Consider the following 9,484-nt stretch of genomic DNA (forward strand, 5'->3'; position numbering starts at 1 on the left):
GTGTATAAACCGGTCAGAAACCTAAGATCACAAGGTACGCTGTCTCAGGTTATGCCTAAAAATAAACCATGATGTCTGGCAATCACAGCTTTTCGTACACTGCTCATAAGCTTTATGGATCTCCCTTCCTGTTAAGATCACGGAAGCTGACACGCTAGTTGTTTTGAAAACCCTGCTAAAATAACAATTCTTTGTACAATATTATGTTAACTGACCGACACATTGATGTTTTTTTCTTCTACAAAAAACAGCGTATAACAGTATTTAATCCTAGTCTCACTTACATACTTTTAAATATGTATATATGTTTATCTTGTTTAATGTATACGTTTTACATTGATGATTTTTGTTTATGTGTAATGCATTACTTTTGTATGCGTATTTGTTTGTATTTTTGCAAATTTTCTATAAAGAACTTCTTAATAATAAAAATGATAACAAAAAGTTGTGATAGGGCGGAGTGCATGTGATTACTGGCTAGTTTATTATTCTAGAAAATCCAAACATACTGTGATTGATAGTACACAAACTTGTCTTGCTGAGCACCAGACGAGAAAAGCTGGCAGTCCTCAAGGTCATAAAAATACAGACTAAAATCTAAATTTACAGGTGAAGAAATGCAAACGTATTAAATATAACGTTGGCGTAACAGAATGTATTGAGAAATATGCAGCCAAAGAAAATTGCATTGTCGTTGCAAAATTCAGAGTTGTTCCAACATCATGCCTGGCATAAAAATATGTAGCATCGAAGCTCAGCTGGCACGCGATGAAATTTGGCCTACTTCCACCTGCAGGGAACTAGATTAATTACCAGCGGACAACGACTGATGTAAGTCATGACAATAATGTTTATATTACTATCTGCTTTGTATAATAAAGTTCTTTTTTGTGTGTCCTGTATATTAAAGTATCCCCCGCTTGAAGCAGCTAACTTTATACCCGTAATCAGGCTATATGTTTTGTCTAGACTTCTCTAGAGGTTTGTATATACATTTAATCAGTTTTCTGTAAACTTGCATAAACATTCCTTATCATACAAGTTCCAGTCAGGTTTTAGATCCAAATAATATATTGATATTTGCCTTATACATCTGTAAAATTATATTTAACAGAATTCTGAAGGATTATACACTGGCAAGGTTTTAATTGATCTACAAAAGGCGTTTAACACCGCCGATCATGCTACCATTAGTGACAAGCTTACAGCAATGTGGATTCAATCAATAAACTGGTTTAAAACTTATCTTACTGACCGAACTCAATCAGTTTGAACAAAGTTTTATCCGAATATGCCAAGGTCACTTGTTGAGTTCTCAGGGAAGTAACTTGTGGCCTTTACTCCTTCTCTGTTACATTAATGACATGCAACGTGCTTATATCGTATGCCAATGGCAGTGCGATATCGTTTGCTCGTAATGGTTCCCTACATTATTTCCGAAAAATTAAGCAGAACTATAGAAAATTGTTCAACATGGCAAATTGATAAAAAAGTGTCCCTACAACTTTGTAAAACGGAATGCATGCTGTTTGATTCTATTAGATGCATTAATACTGTGTCACTCCGACTACACTTGTTTGGTGTGGTATGACGGACTTACTAGGTCTCTTCAACGCTGATACAAGCAGCTAAGAACAAAGGTATCCAATTCATACTTTATATACCACCTGGGACTAGTATTACTTGTGGTATGTTGGCAGTAATAAAACTTATAAGGGTCGAAGATAGGGTTGAACAATAACGGCAAAATCATGTACTAGTATATATTTTTTCCAAGGTATGGCTCCACAATATCTTAATCATGTTCTTGCAAATCGTCATCCATTTACAACAGTCCAAGATTCAGAAAATTTAATTTTGTTGTTCCAAAAGCCAATTTTTTGTGTTCATTTTTTTTTATTTTGATGCAATTTATGATTGGAATAATTTTCCCGACTTCATTTAGTCGAAAACAAATAAGCATGGCTTTAAACAGGAAGTGTAGAAACATTTAAATATTCAAGGGTGCAAGTCTAAGAGAAATCACTAATACAATTTTGTACTGAGACATTCAAGAAAATGAATCTGTATTTTCTTTTGTTTTTGTTTTAAATATTGAAATCATACATTTGTAACTATGATATAATTCATGCCTTGTAAAAAGTATCATGATCATCAGAAAGGTAATGTATCTCATGAAATTTAATATATATAAATGTTATTCAATTTCCAAGGAAAAAGAACATTAGACATCTGTGTTTTTTTTTCTTCTTTTTTTTTCAATAATTTTAAATTTTCAATGCAAGTTCTTTCAATTGTACATATCTTTAGGCAGTTACATTACATAACAACAAAAAAAGCCGACCAAATTCGTTAAAGGAAGTTGCGGCAGACTTCAAAAAATAATGTAAATGTGTACATGAAAATAATGCATCGTAAGAATACCCCTTGTACACGCACAAAACTTTTAAGTAAGCAAGGGTATATTTGACCACTTCTACGGTAGTTTACGTAATGAATTTAAAGATGAAAAGTGTTTTAAGAAAAATTCATTTACCAAATTCCTAACACAATTGTTTCTTTTAGTCCTTAATTTATATTTAAATAATCTTCAATAGTCGTCGATCACATTCATGTAATGAAGCATGTTTAGATTTGTGAATGCGATTGCAGTGACAAATTTAAATTATTTAAAAAAAATCTGGGAAGTCTACTCTATTGCTGTTTTTTCCCGTAAATTGAACTGTTTTAGAATTTTATTTCTGGGCAAGGATTTAACTGATTGTATATATTTATGATCACAACCACCAACCTCGCTCCCGACATGCGGTTGGTGATGATTATTTTACTTACTTTCGTGGATAATTAAAGACAGGCGAGCAGCGTGTATGTGAATCAACGACATCTTAAATAGTTTTTGTTTTACTCGGCCGCGTAGTTGACTTGATATGATGAATATCATCGTCTTATACGATTTTAATAAAGGTAACGCGCCCCAAATAGAAGATGAAGAAAAGCAGTTAAGTCTGTATGTCCTCTTCATAATTATGATTATAGTTATAGAAATTAACGACTTTTTGGTCTTCATACAAGCACTTCATAAAAAGCAAATAATAGGTAAGGGTAGATTTCTCGAAAGCACATAGCATTAAAAACAGAGCCTCAGAGCCACACATTTGCAAAGTAGGCCCACATCAAAGTGAAGCTGTAACGAGAAAATATTACAGACGATATGCTTCAAAAATATAACAAGTACTTTTAAATTTATGCAAAATCACGGTACATATCAATATCGGCGGACTCTTGCATCGGCACAGGCTATTCTTTGCTATAAACAATATACAGGTTAGCAGGAGAGGCGAAGAATCGAACTACCATCCATGATCATATGTATGCTGCTCAAAATTAAGTAGAGCACGGAACATTACAATGTCTTTACTATCTATTATAGTGTTTACTGTTTAATTATCAGCGATTTTGCTCGCAAACTTGATGAAATTATTAGATGGCGCACTGACATGGAACACTAGACCGATTTTTTCGACAGTCTTTAACGTGTTTTTGCTTTGATATCACACATATCAAGCGCACTATTTGTATTCATTTTTTTAATATTCTACCACAAAATACTGACAAATAGGCCGAATATCCCTAACTTTCGGTTCTGTCGGGGTACCGGCGGTCTCTTTGCACACCAGTTTTTGATGCACAGGCAGGCTCTCTGCATTACTCAAAGGCAGGCTCTATGCAATTGACTATCTAGACATATTATAGCTTAATCAATTTAGTGCATATATCTGACTTTTAATAACTGTCAACCTTCACGCCTTATTTCAATACGTCAAAAACCTAAAAGAAAAAGAGTTTACTATCGACCCATAATATTACTAGAATGAAATACTAAAAAGATTTACGTTGAAGTGATACCTTTTATATTTAGATGTATGATATGTTTTATTGATCCTGAAGACGTGTGAAAAGGCCCCGGGCAGACTTTAAACTTTTACACGCACGTTTCGTTTCACAAAATCTACTTAATATCCGGCTGAAAAGTTATTTCTCCTCTTAAATTTCTTTCAACAGTGTCGGTTTCAATTGTTCTACGAATGTAAAATTAAAGCTGCTTTTTTGTTTAGTTATTTTATCTTTCTTGTGAGTGTGTTTGTGTGCGTGTGTGTGCGTATGTGTGTGTGCGTGCGTTTGTGTGTGTGTGTGAACATAGCCAACTGGGTAATTTCGTATGAATACACACCAACAGACCGGGGATACGCCACGAACCGGGCAATTCCCCAGTTCAATCTAACAATGCCGTGCTAATCTTGACCTTGAAATTAGTCATGTCTCGAAATATGAGCCTATTCTGAGCGATAAAAATGTATTCCCCGGTTTGCAGGTTCTAGTCATACACATATCTCACACACAATTAGAATTTTACCAGAATGTGTATCCTTCGCAATTTTCTGCAGTTCCCCAATTAACCTGTATACAACTCGTAGTACATACACACCAAGGTTTAAATCATTATCATTGATTTAACACATGTTTTTGTCATTTTAAGCTCATGGGTGAAATAATACGTTGATCATTAATTAATTACCAATTATTATCATATATGTTTCACCTTCACAAGACGATATTATATATCTATGTTTCCGAATATCTTGTTCGGCTTATCGTTTCACCATTTTGCTGTTATTGCAATGTTAATAAAATGTTTGATAATAGAACTGTTGAATTAAAAATATTATAATATTCAGGAGCATCACTCAAAATATACAGTTTATTTATGATCTATCAATATATATTCATTTTACAAACTTTCAAGTTCAAGCGGTGCTTATATATGCATTGCTTTTTCCGGAAATATCTGTCAGTATTAGATCTATAAAGAATTCACAATGGTTAATGAAATATATTAACAGATGACACCACTACAGCTATATTTCAAAGTCTATAGTTGTTAAAAAGATCGTTTGAACCCGCTCAAAGAAAAGCAATATGAACGTATTGAACAAATTTTGTTCGAATTAATGTACTTTTTCCACCTTTTTGCATTTCTTTAACTCTTCTGAATTCTTGATATAATATATATCTTTATTTACATTTCGTTAATTCTTCTAAATTATTGATATCATTTATTTCTTCATTTTAAATTTACTGATGGTAATTCATTCGGTATACAAACGGCCTATTACCGGTAAACTGAAATTTACGACTTGCAACTTCAATCCGGTATGAATACTTTTTTTTAAAGAACTTGCTAATTATTATGTATAGGGTACAGGTAGGGGCACCCGCACAGTCACTGGTATTTCAGTGGTATTCACACGGTTCCTGTGCCCTGTTTGGGGATTTTGTGCGATTTCATAATTAAGCCAATACTTTTTAAATTCTTTAACACTTCAAACCTTCATCTATATAAAACAATTAAGTGGTATTTATCATATCAATAAAAAATGTCGAATAATCTTAATCATTTCCTGTATAGGTACAGCAGTACTTTAAGATTTTTCGATAGAAATTAAACTTAACACTAAATTTCTGGCGAAAAAAAAAGGTTGTGGGCAAAATCAATTCTTTTATTTGGCCATACAATACTTGTTCATTCACAAAGCAAGTACCTTAGTTTTTTTGTTTTTTTTTAAATGCAATAATTGTATATTTTCAGCTATGTTTTATTCATGTATTCTGTAAATATGCGCACTAACTTATATTTGTCTCCGCCAAATAGCGGTTACTTCGAGTACAAAGTTGATTTTTACATTGCATAAGATGCATTTTTAAAAACGTTTAAATGAGGGTCTCGGGTTTATTAAACTTCAGCCGACATAGGTGCTTATTATTGTTTAAAGGCCAAAGTATCCATGTCTCTCAAGGCTTCCTTTTGGTTAAGGAAAGAAATAAGTTGCATAGCTCTAACGTCACTCCAACAGTTTAGCAATAAAATACAGTTTTTGGTCTCCCAAAAGTAAAGTAGATACTAATACCTCTCAAATAACTGACTTGCATTTGCAAAACGGCTGCATTTTTTAATGTTCATTTCCTCCTATGATGTTTATAAAATCACCTGTCTAATAGTAATGCAATTAATAAATACTACAAAGCCGAGATATTTTAACACAGTTTTATTTATAAAGTATTTGTCAAATTTAGAGACCACATATATGATGACACTAGTACATTATCTGATTGATATTATCTTAGACTACCACACATCAAAGAAAAGGTCACAAGGATCTGACTCCAGTACGTTGTTAATACTGTTTAAACAAGCCTAGATCATAGCTAACTCGTGCGATTATCTTAACACGGAAGTTTCAAGCTATTTTTCGCGCGGTTTTTGTTTTTGTTCAGTGATCGCCATATTACAAAAATGTTTCAACAAAGCAAAGGCTACGAAATGTGTTGTGCATGTCCGAAATATTTGTAGTTTACGACTGTTCTTATAAAATGATAATACTGCGGCTGCACGGGTTTATCAACATTTGTCAAAATATGGAGATCGTGAGACATCAATTTAACACATGGAAAACAACAACAAAACAATTTTAGCTTATATTCTTATGCACAAAATCCCCAAAAAACTACAATTTAATAAAAATAGATGTTCACGTTACGGACAGATATATCCTGTAGAAAAATTGTCACCAGAACCTGCAACCTGAAGCATATTATTTTAATACTTATAGTTCTACAGAAAAGTCTATGATTTGCTGTATTTCAATAAGCATCTTACCTTTGTAAACTATCGCTTTTAGAATTATACAAACAAAAAAGTTGCAACACAAAAACGAAAGTTTCTGTTTGTCGAGGCCATTGATACATCAAGTGTTATCATCACTGACGGTCTCGTTGATGTGTAAAGTAAAAAAATCTCAAAGTCTCAGTGCGCTACACATACCAAGGGTAATTTTTACAACACATAATGCTCATTGACAAAAGGAGAATTTTTCCTACCACTGACATTCCTACCTTTCAACTATAAGTATGAATACGGCATACAATTATCTGCACATGATATTTGCTTCAACTTCAGGTCCGTAGAAAAACGACGTTTTAAGAAATTTTGTTTGATGATCAGTTTTGTTAATATAATATAAAATATAAAACGTAAAAAATATATAATTCAATGATATATCATACCGTATGTATATTGCGGTAGCACTTAATGTGGTATTTTTTTTGGAAACGAAGAGCGAAAATGACTGGTGATTGAACTTACAGTGCTAATGAAAAAGAAGCAATAACTATAATCTACAGCTGAGTTCCCGAGGTGTCAGAAAATACAATATGTTATGCATTGAATGAATTCCGATATCTTCATAACTTAATCACACATGTTCTTATCGTTAATGGAAACTTGAAAATTTTATTGCCGGGGCTGATACAAAAAAGGATTTTTATTGAATAGAAGGCTTTCAAATACACAACGGCATTATTAATTGTTACATATAAGATTATTTCATACTTTATTCATGTAACTGACCAACACAAAATAAGACATTTCCATATTTGATGACACACTAACGCTGTATTTATTATGAGTGCAAGTACATTTATTTTAGTTTTGACAGTGGCGTACATATGCTTTACTGGTATTATTAGCATTGAAATACTTCTTTTTTCTGGGAAACACAAATATATCAAAGTCATGAAAATACTAAGGACATAAAAGTTTAGATAAAACAAAAACAATTTCAAATGCATTTAAAATACCTATGACTGATTTATTTTACTCTTTCTTGATCAGAAAGATTTTTACACGAGCATTACTACGTGAAAGTGTTACATACCTCTGCATTTGATAGAAAATACTTATATACCTTGTATTGTGGTAAATTCAGCTGTTTCTTCAGTTTTCATTCACCTACCTTTGTAATTATACTATATATAAGTTTTCGTGATTGAAATTCTAGTAAGTATTGCTTGCAATTAAATCATGTTCAGTTTCAAAAAGGAAAATCGTCACATAATTGGGAAAAAGCTTTTTTCAGAGTGGGATCCGAACCTATGACCCTCACAAATTCTAAAAGATTAACAGTGTAAAGTAAACGTACTAGTGAAGCCTGGTTTTCTAAAAATAAGATAGAAACAAACCTTCTCATATGAAAATATATTAGTGATCAAAAATGATGTTTGTTTAATTCTGTGTTAATATTAATTGCGATTGTTTCAGGCATGAAATAACGATTTTCATGCAAAAATCAGAGACTGCGTATCATTGGAGGTTGAATGGACGATTTCCCGATATCTGACTCTTGTTTCCACATATCAGATCTGAAATTTTACATTGCAAATATTTGCAAAATTAATTTTCGTTAGCCTGTTAACGGATAAAAATAAATGCTTTTTCACTGTTATTCTTTCTGATTTAAGGTTATGTGCTATCGTATTCAAATTAATTACCTCGATAACTCTATTGTTTTCGTCTTAATTTTAACACAACTTTGCCGTCACTCTCAGCGAGGGTCATGGGTTCATATCCTACTATTTTGTAGTACCTTACTTTTTGAAACTTATCATGAATGAATAGCAAACGGCACTAGAGTTTAAATCCATAAAATGTATACAATGTACATGTATATGCAGATGTATAATAATACAATATTTCAAAGGTATGAACACAACAACTGAAAAATATGTTTAATATTACCCCGATTGGGAGATAATCTCAGTGGTAAGTTGCCTGTAACTTTTTGTTGTACCCGAATATACATGATTACCTTAATCCGAATGATTTTTATAGGAACAACTTATATGTTTTGACAGGACTGTTAATACTGTCTTTGGAACGAGTAGAATACAACTGCAAATGGTAGCATGTTGGTCTACAATATTGTGTTTGTAAATCAGTTATTTTATTTAGACAGAATTGATAGAAAAATTGTCTGCTTAGCACAGCTTTGTGAATGTCTTATGGAAAATTGTAATTAAAACATGAAGAAAGAACTACAATACTTAATATCGAAGTTCAACAATTCTTGTAAGCAATGCAAATTGACTGAAACATGAAATTGATACAAACAGATACTGTTTTGTGCTATATTAAATCTCTGCATCACGCATCTAGTTCGTTCTTTGATTGTTCTATGTCTTTTCATAACAGTTGTTTTAATGTAAACATCTGACATTTTTGATTGAATGTCGAAGGATTGACGTACTACATGTACTTACAAACAGAATATAGATTTTCCTCTATTGAAAGACCGCCGCTGTGTTCGGTTGGTTAGAGTCGCTGACTTAAAATCACTGTAATCTCTTACTGATTAAGGGGCATGGGATCGATCCCTGTAACAGACCGTGTTACTTCATGTAAGAAGATGACAGTTTCTTACGGAGGATTGGTACTAGTAGTGGATCTTTCCAGGAACGACTGTTGTGTAAACTGCCCGCTTGACATAACTGAAATACTGTTTAAAAATGGCGTTAAACCCATCAAATCAAATGAATTCTCTCGACTGACTTACTCATAGATATATCATGTAACAGGTGCTTCCGCCTACAC

The sequence above is a fragment of the Mercenaria mercenaria genome, unplaced genomic scaffold (genome assembly GCF_021730395.1).
Source record: "Mercenaria mercenaria strain notata unplaced genomic scaffold, MADL_Memer_1 contig_1093, whole genome shotgun sequence".
In the NCBI taxonomy this organism is placed as follows: Eukaryota; Metazoa; Mollusca; class Bivalvia; order Venerida; family Veneridae; genus Mercenaria; species Mercenaria mercenaria.